Genomic DNA, 19,064 nt, shown 5'->3' on the forward strand with positions numbered 1-19,064 from the left:
CTCCAGGAACGGCATTCAAGGAGCCAGGAACTTTTCTGCCCACACTCTCCGGGGACAGTTCCTTAAAACCAATATACATCCTTCTATATCTCCCACATGGAAAGTGCCAGGAGGGAGAAGTGGGGATTATGTTTAGACTTTCTCGGAACTGCTTCAAATCAACTAGATATCTTTGTGCTGTAAATCTCCCAACAGCCAAACGCAAAAGCAGCAAACATCTCGCTGTATGTCCCACATCCAATGTGCCAAGAGAGAGCTTGCTCTCCCTGTCTTTGAGTACTGTTTTCACTGTCCCGGTTACCTCTTTGCTAACATTCTCTTCAGAGCTGCAGTGAAACCAGGAACCACGTGGAGAAGGCACCCACACTGAAAATGGCTGGACGGAACGTTGGGGCTTCTTCTCAGTGTCTCTGACATAGGGTTTCACTGTCCCAGGAAAGTCTCTGCTAACACCCTGCAGAGCGCTGTGCCCAATATACAGAAACGTCTTGCGGTATCTCCTACAGGGAAAGTGCCAGGAAGAATTGTGGAGCTTGGTCTCAGTGTCTCTGAGAATTGCTCTGACTATCCGTGTGACCTCTTTGCTAAGAGTCTCCAGAGAGACGTCCTCAAAACCAACACACATCTTGAAATATCTCCCACACTGACCGCAGAGTATCCAGGAACGGCATTCAAGGAGACAGGAACTTTTCTGCCCACACTCTCCGGGGACAGTTCCTTAAAACCAATATACATCCTGCTATATCTCCCACATGGAAAGTGCCAGGAGGGAGATTTGGGGATTATGTTTAGACTTTCTCGGAACTGCCTCAAATCAACTAGATATCTTTGTGCTCTAAATCTCCCAACAGCCAAACACAAAAGCAGCAAACATCTCGCTGTATGTCCCACATCGTAAGTGCCAAGAGAGAGCTTGCTCTCCCTGTCTTTGAGTACTGTTTTCACTGTCCCGGTTACCTCTTTGCTAACATTCTCTTCAGAGCTGCAGTGAAACCAGGAACCACGTGGAGAAGGCACCCACACTGAAAGTGCCTGGAAGGAATGTTGGGGCTTCTTCTCAGTGTCTCTGACATAGGGTTTCACTGTCCCGGGAAAGCCTCTGCTAACACCCTGCAGAGCGCAGTGCCCAATATACAGAAACGTCTTGCGGTATCTCCTACAGGGAAAGTGCCAGGAGGAATTGTGGAGCTTGTTCTCAGTGTCTCTGGGAATTGCTCTGATTATCCATGTGACCTCTTTGCTAAGAGTCTCCAGAGAGACGTCCTCAAAACCAACACACATCTTGACATATCTCCCTCATTGATCGCAGTGTCTCCAGAAACGCCATTCAAGGAGCCAGGAACTTTTCTCCCTACACTGTCCATTGAGTTGTCCTCAAAACCAATATACATCCTGCTATATCTCCCACATGGAAAGTGCCAGGAGGGAAAAGTGGGGATTATGTTTAGACTTTCTCGGAACTGCTTCAAATCAACTAGATATCTTTGTGCTGTAAATCTCCCAACAGCCAAATGCAAAAGCAGCAAACATCTCGCTGTATGTCCCACATCCAAAGTGCCAAGAGAGTAATGTAGAGCTTGCTCTGCCTGTCTTTGAGTACTGTTTTCACTGTCCCGGTTACCTCTTTGCAAACATTCTCGTCAGAGCTGCAGTGAAACCAGGAACCACGTGGAGAAGGCACCCACACTGAAAATGCCTGGCGGGAACATTGGGGCTTCTTCTCAGTGTCTCTGACGTCGGGTTTCACTGTCCCGGGAAAGTCTCTGCTAACACCCTGCAGAGCGCAGTGCCCAATATACAGAAACGTCTTGCGGTATCTCCTACAGGGAAAGTGCCAGGAGGAATTGTGGAGCTTGGTCTCAGTGTCTCTGAGAATTGCTCTGATTATCCGTGTGACCTCTTTGCTAAGAGTCTCCAGAGAGACGTCCTCAAAACCAACACACATCTTGAAATATCTCCCACACTGACCGCAGTGTCTCCAGGAACGGCATTCAAGGAGCCAGGAACTTTTCTGCCCACACTCTCCGGGGACAGTTCCTTAAAACCAATATACATCCTGCTATATCTCCCACATGGAAAGTGCCAGGAGGGAGATTTGGGGATTATGTTTAGACTTTCTCGGAACTGCTTCAAATCAACTAGATATCTTTGTGCTGTAAATCTCCCAACAGCCAAACGCAAAAGCAGCAAACATCTCGCTGTATGTCCCACATCCAAAGTGCCAAGAGAGTAATGTAGAGCTTGCTAACCCTCTCTTTGAGTACTGTTTTCACTGTCCCGGTTACCTCTTTGCAAACATTCTCGTCAGAGCTGCAGTGAAACCAGGAACCAGGTGGAGAAGGCACCCACACTGAAAATGCCTGGAGGGAACATTGGGGCTTCTTCTCAGTGTCTCTGATGTCGGGTTTCACTGTCCCGGGAAAGTCTCTGCTAACACCCTGCAGAGCGCAGTGCCCAATATACAGAAACGTCTTGCGGTATCTCCTACAGGGAAAGTGCCAGGAGGAATTGTGGAGCTTGGTCTCAGTGTCTCTGAGAATTGCTCTGATTATCCGTGTGACCTCTTTGCTAAGAGTCTCCAGAGAGACGTCCTCAAAACCAACACACATCTTGAAATATCTCCCACACTGACCGCAGTGTCTCCAGGAACGGCATTCAAGGAGCCAGGAACTTTTCTGCCCACACTCTCCGGGGACAGTTCCTTAAAACCAATATACATCCTGCTATATCTCCCACATGGAAAGTGCCAGGAGGGAGATTTGGGGATTATGTTTAGACTTTCTCGGAACTGCTTCAAATCAACTAGATATCTTTGTGCTGTAAATCTCCCAACAGCCAAACACAAAAGCAGCAAACATCTCGCTGTATGTCCCACATCGTAAGTGCCAAGAGAGAGCTTGCTCTCCCTGTCTTTGAGTACTGTTTTCACTGTCCCGGTTACCTCTTTGCTAACATTCTCTTCAGAGCTGCAGTGAAACCAGGAACCACGTGGAGAAGGCACCCACACTGAAAGTGCCTGGAAGGAACGTTGGGGCTTCTTCTCAGTGTCTCTGACATAGGGTTTCACTGTCCCGGGAAAGCCTCTGCTAACACCCTGCAGAGCGCTGTGCCCAATATACAGAAACGTCTTGCGGTATCTCCTACAGGGAAAGTGCCAGGAAGAATTGTGGAGCTTGGTCTCAGTGTCTCTGAGAATTGCTCTGATTATCCATGTGACCTCTTTGCTAAGACTCTCCAGAGAGACGTCCTCAAAACCAACACACATCTTGACATATCTCCCACATTGATCGCAGTGTCTCCAGAAACGCCATTCAAGGAGCCAGGAACTTTTCTCCCTACACTGTCCATTGAGTTGTTCTCAAAACCAATATACATCCTGCTATATCTCCCACATGGAAAGTGCCTGGCGGGAGAAGTTGGGATTATGTTTAGACTTTCTCAGAACTGCTTCAAATCACCTAGATATCTTTGTGCTGTAAATCTCCCAACAGCCAAACGCAAAAGCAGCAAACATCTCGCTGTATGTCCCACATCGTAAGTGCCAAGAGAGAGCTTGCTCTCCCTCTCTTTGAGTACTGTTTTCACTGTCCCGGTTACCTCTTTGCTAACATTCTCTTCAGAGCTGCAGTGAAACCAGGAACCACGTGGAGAAGGCACCCACACTGAAAATGCCTGGAAGGAACATTGGGGCTTCTTCTCAGTGTCTCTGACATAGGGTTTCACTGTCCCGGGAAAGCCTCTGCTAACACCCTGCAGAGCGCTGTGCCCAATATACAGAAACGTCTTGCGGTATCTCCTACAGGGAAAGTGCCAGGAGGAATTGTGGAGCTTGGTCTCAGTGTCTCTGAGAATTGCTCTGATTATCCGTGTGACCTTTTTGCTAAGACTCTCCAGAGAGACGTCCTCAAAACCAACACACATCTTGACATATCTCCCACATTGATCGCAGTGTCTCCAGGAACGGCATTCAAGGAGCCAGGAACTTTTCTCCCTACACTGTCCATTGAGTTGTCCTCAAAACCAATATACATCCTGCTATATCTCCCACATGGAAAGTGCTTGGCGGGAGAAGTGGGGATTATGTTTAGACTTTCTCGGAACTGCTTCAAATCAACTAGATATCTTTGTGCTGTAAATCTCCCAACAGCCAAACGCAAAAGCAGCAAACATCTCGCTGTATGTTCCACATCCAATGTGCCAAGAGAGAGCTTGCTCTCCCTGTCTTTGAGTACTGTTTTCACTGTCCCGGTTACCTCTTTGCTAACATTCTCGTCAGAGCTGCAGTGAAACCAGGAACCACGTGGAGAAGGCACCCACACTGAAAATGACTGGACGGAACGTTGGGGCTTCTTCTCAGTGTCTCTGACATAGGGTTTCACTGTCCCAGGAAAGTCTCTGCTAACACCCTGCAGAGTGCTGTGCCCAATATACAGAAACGTCTTGCGGTATCTCCTACAGGGAAAGTGCCAGGAAGAATTGTGGAGCTTGGTCTCAGTGTCTCTGAGAATTGCTCTGACTATCCGTGTGACCTCTTTGCTAAGAGTCTCCAGAGAGACGTCCTCAAAACCAACACACATCTTGAAATATCTCCCACACTGACCGCAGAGTATCCAGGAACGGCATTCAAGGAGACAGGAACTTTTCTGCCCACACTCTCCGGGGACAGTTCCTTAAAACCAATATACATCCTGCTATATCTCCCACATGGAAAGTGCCAGGAGGGAAAAGTGGGGATTATGTTTAGACTTTCTCGGAACTGCTTCAAATCAACTAGATATCTTTGTGCTGTAAATCTCCCAACAGCCAAACGCAAAAGCAGCAAACATCTCGCTGTATGTCCCACATCGTAAGTGCCAAGAGAGAGCTTGCTCTCCCTCTCTTTGAGTACTGTTTTCACTGTCCCGGTTACCTCTTTGCTAACATTCTCTTCAGAGCTGCAGTGAAACCAGGAACCACGTGGAGAAGGCACCCACACTGAAAGTGCCTGGAAGGAACATTGGGGCTTCTTCTCAGTGTCTCTGACATAGGGTTTCACTGTCCCGGGAAAGTCTCTGCTAACACCCTGCAGAGCGCTGTGCCCAATATACAGAAACGTCTTGCGGTATCTCCTACAGGGAAAGTGCCAGGAGGAATTGTGGAGCTTGTTCTCAGTGTCTCTGGGAATTGCTCTGATTATCCCTGTGACCTCTTTGCTAAGACTCTCCAGAGAGACGTCCTCAAAACCAACACACATCTTGACATATCTCCCTCAATTGATCGCAGTGTCTCCAGGAACGGCATTCAAGGAGCCAGGAACTTTTCTCCCTACACTGTCCATTGAGTTGTCCTCAAAACCAATATACATCCTGCTATATCTCCCACATGGAAAGTGCCAGGAGGGAGAAGTGGGGATTATGTTTAGACTTTCTCGGAACTGCTTCAAATCAACTAGATATCTTTGTGCTGTAAATCTCCCAACAGCCAAACGCAAAAGCAGCAAACATCTCGCTGTATGTCCCACATCCAAAGTGCCAAGAGAGAGCTTGCTCTCCCTCTCTTTGAGTACTGTTTTCACTGTCCCGGTTACCTCTTTGCTAACATTCTCTTCAGAGCTGCAGTGAAACCAGGAACCACGTGGAGAAGGCACCCACACTGAAAATGCCTGGAAGGAACATTGGGGCTTCTTCTCAGTGTCTCTGACATAGGGTTTCACTGTCCCGGGAAAGCCTCTGCTAACACCATGCAGAGCGCTGTGCCCAATATACAGAAACGTCTTGCGGTATCTCCTACAGGGAAAGTGCCAGGAGGAATTGTGGAGCTTGGTCTCAGTGTCTCTGAGAATTGCTCTGATTATCCGTGTGACCTTTTTGCTAAGACTCTCCAGAGAGACGTCCTCAAAACCAACACACATCTTGACATATCTCCCTCATTGATCGCAGTGTCTCCAGGAACGGCATTCAAGGAGACAGGAACTTTTCTCCCTACACTGTCCATTGAGTTGTCCTCAAAACCAATATACATCCTGCTATATGTCCCACATGGAAAGTGCTTGGCGGGAGAAGTGGGGATTATGTTTAGACTTTCTCGGAACTGCTTCAAATCAACTAGATATCTTTGTGCTGTAAATCTCCCAACAGCCAAACGCAAAAGCAGCAAACATCTCGCTGTATGTCCCACATCCAATGTGCCAAGAGAGAGCTTGCTCTCCCTGTCTTTGAGTACTGTTTTCACTGTCCCGGTTACCTCTTTGCTAACATTCTCTTCAGAGCTGCAGTGAAACCAGGAACCACGTGGAGAAGGCACCCACACTGAAAATGGCTGGACGGAACGTTGGGGCTTCTTCTCAGTGTCTCTGACATAGGGTTTCACTGTCCCAGGAAAGTCTCTGCTAACACCCTGCAGAGCGCTGTGCCCAATATACAGAAACGTCTTGCGGTATCTCCTACAGGGAAAGTGCCAGGAAGAATTGTGGAGCTTGGTCTCAGTGTCTCTGAGAATTGCTCTGACTATCCGTGTGACCTCTTTGCTAAGAGTCTCCAGAGAGACGTCCTCAAAACCAACACACATCTTGAAATATCTCCCACACTGACCGCAGAGTATCCAGGAACGGCATTCAAGGAGACAGGAACTTTTCTGCCCACACTCTCCGGGGACAGTTCCTTAAAACCAATATACATCCTGCTATATCTCCCACATGGAAAGTGCCAGGAGGGAGATTTGGGGATTATGTTTAGACTTTCTCGGAACTGCCTCAAATCAACTAGATATCTTTGTGCTCTAAATCTCCCAACAGCCAAACACAAAAGCAGCAAACATCTCGCTGTATGTCCCACATCGTAAGTGCCAAGAGAGAGCTTGCTCTCCCTGTCTTTGAGTACTGTTTTCACTGTCCCGGTTACCTCTTTGCTAACATTCTCTTCAGAGCTGCAGTGAAAACAGGAACCACGTGGAGAAGGCACCCACACTGAAAGTGCCTGGAAGGAATGTTGGGGCTTCTTCTCAGTGTCTCTGACATAGGGTTTCACTGTCCCGGGAAAGCCTCTGCTAACACCCTGCAGAGCGCAGTGCCCAATATACAGAAACGTCTTGCGGTATCTCCTACAGGGAAAGTGCCAGGAGGAATTGTGGAGCTTGTTCTCAGTGTCTCTGGGAATTGCTCTGATTATCCATGTGACCTCTTTGCTAAGAGTCTCCAGAGAGACGTCCTCAAAACCAACACACATCTTGACATATCTCCCTCATTGATCGCAGTGTCTCCAGAAACGCCATTCAAGGAGCCAGGAACTTTTCTCCCTACACTGTCCATTGAGTTGTCCTCAAAACCAATATACATCCTGCTATATCTCCCACATGGAAAGTGCCAGGAGGGAAAAGTGGGGATTATGTTTAGACTTTCTCGGAACTGCTTCAAATCAACTAGATATCTTTGTGCTGTAAATCTCCCAACAGCCAAACGCAAAAGCAGCAAACATCTCGCTGTATGTCCCACATCCAAAGTGCCAAGAGAGTAATGTAGAGCTTGCTCTGCCTGTCTTTGAGTACTGTTTTCACTGTCCCGGTTACCTCTTTGCAAACATTCTCGTCAGAGCTGCAGTGAAACCAGGAACCACGTGGAGAAGGCACCCACACTGAAAATGCCTGGAAGGAACATTGGGGCTTCTTCTCAGTGTCTCTGACGTCGGGTTTCACTGTCCCGGGAAAGTCTCTGCTAACACCCTGCAGAGCGCAGTGCCCAATATACAGAAACGTCTTGCGGTATCTCCTACAGGGAAAGTGCCAGGAGGAATTGTGGAGCTTGGTCTCAGTGTCTCTGAGAATTGCTCTGATTATCCGTGTGACCTCTTTGCTAAGAGTCTCCAGAGAGACGTCCTCAAAACCAACACACATCTTGAAATATCTCCCACACTGACCGCAGTGTCTCCAGGAACGGCATTCAAGGAGCCAGGAACTTTTCTGCCCACACTCTCCGGGGACAGTTCCTTAAAACCAATATACATCCTGCTATATCTCCCACATGGAAAGTGCCAGGAGGGAGATTTGGGGATTATGTTTAGACTTTCTCGGAACTGCTTCAAATCAACTAGATATCTTTGTGCTGTAAATCTCCCAACAGCCAAACGCAAAAGCAGCAAACATCTCGCTGTATGTCCCACATCCAAAGTGCCAAGAGAGTAATGTAGAGCTTGCTAACCCTCTCTTTGAGTACTGTTTTCACTGTCCCGGTTACCTCTTTGCAAACATTCTCGTCAGAGCTGCAGTGAAACCAGGAACCAGGTGGAGAAGGCACCCACACTGAAAATGCCTGGAGGGAACATTGGGGCTTCTTCTCACTGTCTCTGATGTCGGGTTTCACTGTCCCGGGAAAGTCTCTGCTAACACCCTGCAGAGCGCAGTGCCCAATATACAGAAACGTCTTGCGGTATCTCCTACAGGGAAAGTGCCAGGAGGAATTGTGGAGCTTGGTCTCAGTGTCTCTGAGAATTGCTCTGATTATCCCTGTGACCTCTTTGCTAAGAGTCTCCAGAGAGACGTCCTCAAAACCAACACACATCTTGAAATATCTCCCACACTGACCGCAGTGTCTCCAGGAACGGCATTCAAGGAGCCAGGAACTTTTCTGCCCACACTCTCCGGGGACAGTTCCTTAAAACCAATATACATCCTGCTATATCTCCCACATGGAAAGTGCCAGGAGGGAGATTTGGGGATTATGTTTAGACTTTCTCGGAACTGCCTCAAATCAACTAGATATCTTTGTGCTGTAAATCTCCCAACAGCCAAACACAAAAGCAGCAAACATCTCGCTGTATGTCCCACATCGTAAGTGCCAAGAGAGAGCTTGCTCTCCCTGTCTTTGAGTACTGTTTTCACTGTCCCGGTTACCTCTTTGCTAACATTCTCTTCAGAGCTGCAGTGAAACCAGGAACCACGTGGAGAAGGCACCCACACTGAAAGTGCCTGGAAGGAACGTTGGGGCTTCTTCTCAGTGTCTCTGACATAGGGTTTCACTGTCCCGGGAAAGCCTCTGCTAACACCCTGCAGAGCGCTGTGCCCAATATACAGAAACGTCTTGCGGTATCTCCTACAGGGAAAGTGCCAGGAAGAATTGTGGAGCTTGGTCTCAGTGTCTCTGAGAATTGCTCTGATTATCCATGTGACCTCTTTGCTAAGACTCTCCAGAGAGACGTCCTCAAAACCAACACACATCTTGACATATCTCCCACATTGATCGCAGTGTCTCCAGAAACGCCATTCAAGGAGCCAGGAACTTTTCTCCCTACACTGTCCATTGAGTTGTTCTCAAAACCAATATACATCCTGCTATATCTCCCACATGGAAAGTGCCTGGCGGGAGAAGTTGGGATTATGTTTAGACTTTCTCAGAACTGCTTCAAATCACCTAGATATCTTTGTGCTGTAAATCTCCCAACAGCCAAACGCAAAAGCAGCAAACATCTCGCTGTATGTCCCACATCGTAAGTGCCAAGAGAGAGCTTGCTCTCCCTCTCTTTGAGTACTGTTTTCACTGTCCCGGTTACCTCTTTGCTAACATTCTCTTCAGAGCTGCAGTGAAACCAGGAACCACGTGGAGAAGGCACCCACACTGAAAATGCCTGGAAGGAACATTGGGGCTTCTTCTCAGTGTCTCTGACATAGGGTTTCACTGTCCCGGGAAAGCCTCTGCTAACACCCTGCAGAGCGCTGTGCCCAATATACAGAAACGTCTTGCGGTATCTCCTACAGGGAAAGTGCCAGGAGGAATTGTGGAGCTTGGTCTCAGTGTCTCTGAGAATTGCTCTGATTATCCGTGTGACCTTTTTGCTAAGACTCTCCAGAGAGACGTCCTCAAAACCAACACACATCTTGACATATCTCCCACATTGATCGCAGTGTCTCCAGGAACGGCATTCAAGGAGCCAGGAACTTTTCTCCCTACACTGTCCATTGAGTTGTCCTCAAAACCAATATACATCCTGCTATATCTCCCACATGGAAAGAGCTTGGCGGGAGAAGTGGGGATTATGTTTAGACTTTCTCGGAACTGCTTCAAATCAACTAGATATCTTTGTGCTGTAAATCTCCCAACAGCCAAACGCAAAAGCAGCAAACATCTCGCTGTATGTTCCACATCCAATGTGCCAAGAGAGAGCTTGCTCTCCCTGTCTTTGAGTACTGTTTTCACTGTCCCGGTTACCTCTTTGCTAACATTCTCGTCAGAGCTGCAGTGAAACCAGGAACCACGTGGAGAAGGCACCCACACTGAAAATGACTGGACGGAACGTTGGGGCTTCTTCTCAGTGTCTCTGACATAGGGTTTCACTGTCCCAGGAAAGTCTCTGCTAACACCCTGCAGAGTGCTGTGCCCAATATACAGAAACGTCTTGCGGTATCTCCTACAGGGAAAGTGCCAGGAAGAATTGTGGAGCTTGGTCTCAGTGTCTCTGAGAATTGCTCTGACTATCCGTGTGACCTCTTTGCTAAGAGTCTCCAGAGAGACGTCCTCAAAACCAACACACATCTTGAAATATCTCCCACACTGACCGCAGAGTATCCAGGAACGGCATTCAAGGAGACAGGAACTTTTCTGCCCACACTCTCCGGGGACAGTTCCTTAAAACCAATATACATCCTGCTATATCTCCCACATGGAAAGTGCCAGGAGGGAAAAGTGGGGATTATGTTTAGACTTTCTCGGAACTGCTTCAAATCAACTAGATATCTTTGTGCTGTAAATCTCCCAACAGCCAAACGCAAAAGCAGCAAACATCTCGCTGTATGTCCCACATCGTAAGTGCCAAGAGAGAGCTTGCTCTCCCTCTCTTTGAGTACTGTTTTCACTGTCCCGGTTACCTCTTTGCTAACATTCTCTTCAGAGCTGCAGTGAAACCAGGAACCACGTGGAGAAGGCACCCACACTGAAAGTGCCTGGAAGGAACATTGGGGCTTCTTCTCAGTGTCTCTGACATAGGGTTTCACTGTCCCGGGAAAGTCTCTGCTAACACCCTGCAGAGCGCTGTGCCCAATATACAGAAACGTCTTGCGGTATCTCCTACAGGGAAAGTGCCAGGAGGAATTGTGGAGCTTGTTCTCAGTGTCTCTGGGAATTGCTCTGATTATCCCTGTGACCTCTTTGCTAAGACTCTCCAGAGAGCCGTCCTCAAAACCAACACACATCTTGACATATCTCCCTCAATTGATCGCAGTGTCTCCAGGAACGGCATTCAAGGAGCCAGGAACTTTTCTCCCTACACTGTCCATTGAGTTGTCCTCAAAACCAATATACATCCTGCTATATCTCCCACATGGAAAGTGCCAGGAGGGAGAAGTGGGGATTATGTTTAGACTTTCTCGGAACTGCTTCAAATCAACTAGATATCTTTGTGCTGTAAATCTCCCAACAGCCAAACGCAAAAGCAGCAAACATCTCGCTGTATGTCCCACATCCAAAGTGCCAAGAGAGAGCTTGCTCTCCCTCTCTTTGAGTACTGTTTTCACTGTCCCGGTTACCTCTTTGCTAACATTCTCTTCAGAGCTGCAGTGAAACCAGGAACCACGTGGAGAAGGCACCCACACTGAAAATGCCTGGAAGGAACATTGGGGCTTCTTCTCAGTGTCTCTGACATAGGGTTTCACTGTCCCGGGAAAGCCTCTGCTAACACCCTGCAGAGCGCTGTGCCCAATATACAGAAACGTCTTGCGGTATCTCCTACAGGGAAAGTGCCAGGAGGAATTGTGGAGCTTGGTCTCAGTGTCTCTGAGAATTGCTCTGATTATCCGTGTGACCTTTTTGCTAAGACTCTCCAGAGAGACGTCCTCAAAACCAACACACATCTTGACATATCTCCCTCATTGATCGCAGTGTCTCCAGGAACGGCATTCAAGGAGACAGGAACTTTTCTCCCTACACTGTCCATTGAGTTGTCCTCAAAACCAATATACATCCTGCTATATGTCCCACATGGAAAGTGCTTGGCGGGAGAAGTGGGGATTATGTTTAGACTTTCTCGGAACTGCTTCAAATCAACTAGATATCTTTGTGCTGTAAATCTCCCAACAGCCAAACGCAAAAGCAGCAAACATCTCGCTGTATGTCCCACATCCAATGTGCCAAGAGAGAGCTTGCTCTCCCTGTCTTTGAGTACTGTTTTCACTGTCCCGGTTACCTCTTTGCTAACATTCTCTTCAGAGCTGCAGTGAAACCAGGAACCACGTGGAGAAGGCACCCACACTGAAAATGCCTGGAAGGAACGTTGGGGCTTCTTCTCAGTGTCTCTGACATAGGGTTTCACTGTCCCAGGAAAGTCTCTGCTAACACCCTGCAGAGCACAGTGCCCAATATACAGAAACGTCTTGCGGTATCTCCTACAGGGAAAGTGCCAGGAAGAATTGTGGAGCTTGGTCTCAGTGTCTCTGAGAATTGCTCTGACTATCCGTGTGACCTCTTTGCTAAGAGTCTCCAGAGAGACGTCCTCAAAACCAACACACATCTTGAAATATCTCCCACACTGACCGCAGAGTATCCAGGAACGGCATTCAAGGAGACAGGAACTTTTCTGCCCACACTCTCCGGGGACAGTTCCTTAAAACCAATATACATCCTGCTATATCTCCCACATGGAAAGTGCCAGGAGGGAGATTTGGGGATTATGTTTAGACTTTCTCGGAACTGCCTCAAATCAACTAGATATCTTTGTGCTCTAAATCTCCCAACAGCCAAACACAAAAGCAGCAAACATCTCGCTGTATGTCCCACATCGTAAGTGCCAAGAGAGAGCTTGCTCTCCCTGTCTTTGAGTACTGTTTTCACTGTCCCGGTTACCTCTTTGCTAACATTCTCTTCAGAGCTGCAGTGAAAACAGGAACCACGTGGAGAAGGCACCCACACTGAAAGTGCCTGGAAGGAACGTTGGGGCTTCTTCTCAGTGTCTCTGACATAGGGTTTCACTGTCCCGGGAAAGCCTCTGCTAACACCCTGCAGAGCGCAGTGCCCAATATACAGAAACGTCTTGCGGTATCTCCTACAGGGAAAGTGCCAGGAAGAATTGTGGAGCTTGGTCTCAGTGTCTCTGAGAATTGCTCTGATTATCCGTGTGACCTCTTTGCTAAGACTCTCCAGAGAGACGTCCTCAAAACCAACACACATCTTGACATATCTCCCTCATTGATCGCAGTGTCTCCAGGAACGGCATTCAAGGAGCTAGGACCTTTTCTCCCTACACTGTCCATTGAGTTGTCCTCAAAACCAATATACATCCTGCTATATCTCCCACATGGAAAGTGCTTGGCGGGAGAAGTGGGGATTATGTTTAGACTTTCTCGGAACTGCTTCAAATCAACTAGATATCTTTGTGCTGTAAATCTCCCAACAGCCAAACGCAAAAGCAGCAAACATCTCGCTGTATGTCCCACATCCAAAGTGCCAAGAGAGAGCTTGCTCTCCCTCTCTTTGAGTACTGTTTTCACTGTCCCGGTTACCTCTTTGCTAACATTCTCTTCAGAGCTGCAGTGAAACCAGGAACCACGTGGAGAAGGCACCCACACTGAAAATGACTGGAAGGAACGTTGGGGCTTCTTCTCAGTGTCTCTGACATAGGGTTTCACTGTCCCAGGAAAGTCTCTGCTAACACCCTGCAGAGCACAGTGCCCAATATACAGAAACGTCTTGCGGTATCTCCTACAGGGAAAGTGCCAGGAAGAATTGTGGAGCTTGGTCTCAGTGTCTCTGAGAATTGCTCTGATTATCCGTGTGACCTCTTTGCTAAGACTCTCCAGAGAGACGTCCTCAAAACCAACACACATCTTGACATATCTCCCTCATTGATCGCAGTGTCTCCAGGAACGGCATTCAAGGAGCCAGGAACTTTTCTGCCCACACTGTCCATTGAGTTGTCCTCAAAACCAATATACATCCTGCTATATCTCCCACATGGAAAGTGCCAGGAGGGAGAAGTGGGGATTATGTTTAGACTTTCTCGGAACTGCTTCAAATCAACTAGATATCTTTGTGCTGTAAATCTCCCAACAGCCAAACGCAAAAGCAGGAAACATGTCGCTGTATGTCCCACATCGTAAGTGCCAAGAGAGAGCTTGCTCTCCCTGTCTTTGAGTACTGTTTTCACTGTCCCGGTTACCTCTTTGCTAACATTCTCTTCAGAGCTGCAGTGAAACCAGGAACCACGTGGAGAAGGCACCCACACTGAAAGTGCCTGGAAGGAACGTTGGGGCTTCTTCTCAGTGTCTCTGACATAGGGTTTCACTGTCCCGGGAAAGCCTCTGCTAACACCCTGCAGAGCGCAGTGCCCAATATACAGAAACGTCTTGCGGTATCTCCTACAGGGAAAGTGCCAAGAGGAATTGTGGAGCTTGGTCTCAGTGTCTCTGAGAATTGCTCTGATTATCCGGGTGAGCTCTTTGCTAAGACGCTCCAGAGAGCCGTCCTCAAAACCAACACACATCTTGAAATATGTCCGACACTGACCGCAGAGTATCCAGGAACGGCATTCAAGGAGCCAGGAACTTTTCTGCCCACACTCTCCGGGGACAGTTCCTTCAAACCAATATACATCCTGCTATATCTCCCACATGGAAAGTGCCATGAGGGAAAAGTGGGGATTATGTTTAGACTTTCTCGGAACTGCTTCAAATCAACTAGATATCTTTGTGCTGTAAATCTCCCAACAGCCAAACGCAAAAGCAGCAAACATCTCGCTGTATGTCCCACATCCAAAGTGCCAAGAGAGTAATGTAGAGCTTGCTAACCCTCTCTTTGAGTACTGTTTTCAGTGTCCCGGTTACCTCTTTGCTAACATTCTCTTCAGAGCTGCAGTGAAACCAGGAACCACGTGGAGAAGGCACCCACACTGAAAATGACTGGAAGGAACGTTGGGGCTTCTTCTCAGTGTCTCTGACATAGGGTTTCACTGTCCCAGGAAAGTCTCTGCTAACACCCTGCAGAGCACAGTGCAAAATATACAGAAACGTCTTGCAGTATCTCCTACAGGGAAAGTGCCAGGAGGAATTGTGGAGCTTGGTCTCAGTGTCTCTGAGAATTGCTCTGACTATCCGTGTGACCTCTTTGCTAAGAGTCTCCAGAGAGACGTCCTCAAAACCAACACACATCTTGAAATATCTCCCACACTGACCGCAGTGTCTCCAGGAACGGCATTCAAGGAGACAGGAACTTTTCTGCCCACACTCTCCGGGGACAGTTCCTTAAAACCAATATACATCCTGCTATATCTCCCACATGGAAAGTGCCAGGAGGGAAAAGTGGGGATTATGTTTAGACTTTCTCGGAACTGCCTCAAATCAACTAGATATCTTTGTGCTGTAAATCTCCCAACAGCCAAACGCAAAAGCAGCAAACATCTCGCTGTATGTCCCACATCGTAAGTGCCAAGAGAGAGCTTGCTCTCCCTCTCTTTGAGTACTGTTTTCACTGTCCCGGTTACCTCTTTGCTAACATTCTCTTCAGAGCTGCAGTGAAACCAGGAACCACGTGGAGAAGGCACCCACACTGAAAGTGCCTGGAAGGAACATTGGGGCTTCTTCTCAGTGTCTCTGACATAGGGTTTCACTGTCCCGGGAAAGTCTCTGCTAACACCCTGCAGAGCGCTGTGCCCAATATACAGAAACGTCTTGCGGTATCTCCTACAGGGAAAGTGCCAGGAGGGAATTGTGGAGCTTGGTCTCAGTGTCTCTGAGAATTGCTCTGATTATCCGTGTGACCTCTTTGCTAAGACTCTCCAGAGAGCCGTCCTCAAAACCAACACACATCTTGACATATCTCCCACATTGATCGCAGTGTCTCCAGGAACGGCATTCAAGGAGCCAGGAACTTTTCTGCCCACACTCTCCGGGGACAGTTCCTTCAAACCAATATACATCCTGCTATATCTCCCACATGGAAAGTGCCATGAGGGAAAAGTGGGGATTATGTTTAGACTTTCTCGGAACTGCTTCAAATCAACTAGATAGCTTTGTGCTGTAAATCTCCCAACAGCCAAACGCAAAAGCAGCAAACATCTCGCTGTATGTCCCACATCCAAAGTGCCAAGAGAGAGCTTGCTCTCCCTGTCTTTGAGTACTGTTTTCACTGTCCCGGTTACCTCTTTGCTAACATTCTCTTCAGAGCTGCAGTGAAACCAGGAACCACGTGGAGAAGGCACCCACACTGAAAATGACTGGAGGGAACATTGCGGCTTCTTCTCAGTGTCTCTGACATAGGGTTTCACTGTCCCGGGAAAGTCTCTGCTAACACCCTGCAGAGCGCAGTGCCCAATATACAGAAACGTCTTGCGCTATCTCCTACAGGGAAAGTGCCAGGAGGGAATTGTCGATCTTGTTTTCAGTGTCTCTGAGAATTGCTCTGATTATCCCTGTGACCTCTTTGCTAAGACTCTCCAGAGAGCCGTCCTCAAAACCAACACACATCTTGACATATCTCCCACATTGATCGCAGTGTCTCCAGAAACGGCATTCAATGAGCCAGGGCCTTTTCTCCCTACACTGTCCATTGAGTTGTTCTCAAAACCAATATACATCCTGCTATATCTCCCACATGGAAAGTGCCAGGAGGGAAAAGTGAGGATTATGCTTAGACTTTCTCAGAAATGCTCCAAATCAACTAGATATCTTTGTGCTGTAAATCTCCCAACAGCCAAACGCAAAAGCAGCAAACATCTTGCTGTATGTCCCACATCCAAAGTGCCAAGAGAGTAATGTAGAGCTTGCTCTCCCTGTCTTTGAGTACTGTTTTCACTGTCCCGGTTACCTCTTTGCTAACATTCTCTTCAGAGCTGCAGTGAAACCAGAAACCACGTGGAGAAGGCACCCACACTGAAAATGACTGGAGGGAACATTGCGGCTTCTTCTCAGTGTCTCTGACATAGGGTTTCACTGTCCCGGGAAAGTCTCTGCTAACACCCTGCAGAGCGCTGTGCCCGATATACAGAAACGTCTTGCGGTATCTCCTACAGGGAAAGTGCCAGGAGGAATTGTGGAGCTTGGTCTCAGTGTCTCTGAGAATTGCTCTGATTATCCGTGTGACCTCTTTGCTAAGACTCTCCAGGGAGCCGTCCTCAAAACCAACACACATCTTGACATATCTCCCACATTGATCGCAGTGTCTCCAGGAACGGCATTCAAGGAGCCAGGAACTTTTCTGCCCACACTCTCCGGGGACAGTTCCTTCAAACCAATATACATCCTGCTACATCTCCCACATGGAAAGTGCCATGAGGGAGAAGTGGGGATTATGTTTAGACTTTCTCAGAACTGCTTCAAATCAACTAGATATCTTTGTGCTGTAAATCTCCCAACAGCCAAATGTAAAAGCAGCAAACATCTCGCTGTATGTCCCACATCCAAAGTGCCAAGAAAGAGCTTGCTCTCCCTGTCTTTGAGTACTGTTTTCACTGTCCCGGTTACCTCTTTGCTAACATTCTCTTCAGAGCTGCAGTGAAACCAGGAACCACGTGGAGAAGGCACCCACACTGAAAATGCCTGGAAGGAACATTGGGGCTTCTTCTCAGTGTCTCTGACATAGGGTTTCACTGTCCCGGGAAAGCCTCTGCTAACACCCTGCAGAGCGCTGTGCCCAATATACAGAAACGTCTTGCGGTATCTCCTACAGGGAAAGTGCCAGGAGGAATTGTGGAGCTTGGTCTCAGTGTCTCTGAGAATTGCTCTGATTATCCGTGTGACCTTTTTGCTAAGACTCTCCAGAGAGACGTCCTCAAAACCAACACACATCTTGACATATCTCCCTCATTGATCGCAGTGTCTCCAGGAACGGCATTCAAGGAGACAGGAACTTTTCTCCCTACACTGTCCATTGAGTTGTCCTCAAAACCAATATACATCCTGCTATATCTCCCACATGGAAAGTGCTTGGCGGGAGAAGTGGGGATTATGTTTAGACTTTCTCGGAACTGCTTCAAATCAACTAGATATCTTTGTGCTGTAAATCTCCCAACAGCCAAACGCAAAAGCAGCAAACATCTCGCTGTATGTCCCACATCCAAAGTGCCAAGAGAGAGCTTGCTCTCCCTGTCTTTGAGTACTGTTTTCACTGTCCCGGTTACCTCTTTGCTAACATTCTCTTCAGAGCTGCAGTGAAACCAGGAACCACGTGGAGAAGGCACCCACACTGAAAGTGCCTGGAAGGAACGTTGGGGCTTCTTCTCAGTGTCTCTGACATAGGGTTTCACTGTCCCGGGAAAGCCTCTGCTAACACCCTGCAGAGCGCAGTGCCCAATATACAGAAACGTCTTGCGGTATCTCCTACAGGGAAAGTGCCAAGAGGAATTGTGGAGCTTGGTCTCAGTATCTCTGAGAATTGCTCTGATTATCCGGGTGAGCTCTTTGCTAAGACGCTCCAGAGAGACGTCCTCAAAACCAACACACATCTTGAAATATGTCCGACACTGACCGCAGAGTATCCAGGAACGGCATTCAAGGAGCCAGGAACTTTTCTGCCCACACTCTCCGGGGACAGTTCCTTAAAACCAATATACATCCTGCTATATCTCCCACATGGAAAGTGCCAGGAGGGAGAAGTGGGGATTATGTTTAGACTTTCTCAGAACTGCTTCAAATCAACTAGATATCTTTGTGCTGTAAATCTCCCAACAGCCAAACGCAAAAGCAGCAAACATCTCGCTGTATGTCCCACATCCAATGTGCCAAGAGAGAGCTTGCTCTCCCTGTCTTTGAGTACTGATTTCACTGTCCCGGTTACCTCTTTGCTAACATTCTCTTCAGAGCTGCAGTGAAACCAGGAACCACGTGGAGAAGGCACCCACACTGAAAATGCCTGGAAGGAACATTGGGGCTTCTTCTCAGTGTCTCTGACATAGGGTTTCACTGTCCCGGGAAAGCCTCTGCTAACACCCTGCAGAGCGCTGTGCCCAATATACAGAAACGTCTTGCGGTATCTCCTACAGGGAAAGTGCCAGGAAGAATTGTGGAGCTTGGTCTCAGTGTCTCTGAGAATTGCTCTGATTATCCGTGTGACCTCTTTGCTAAGACTCTCCAGAGAGACGTCCTCAAAACCAACACACATCTTGACATATCTCCCTCAT

This window comes from Larus michahellis, chromosome Z (genome assembly GCF_964199755.1).
Source record: "Larus michahellis chromosome Z, bLarMic1.1, whole genome shotgun sequence".
NCBI lineage: Eukaryota > Metazoa > Chordata > Aves > Charadriiformes > Laridae > Larus > Larus michahellis.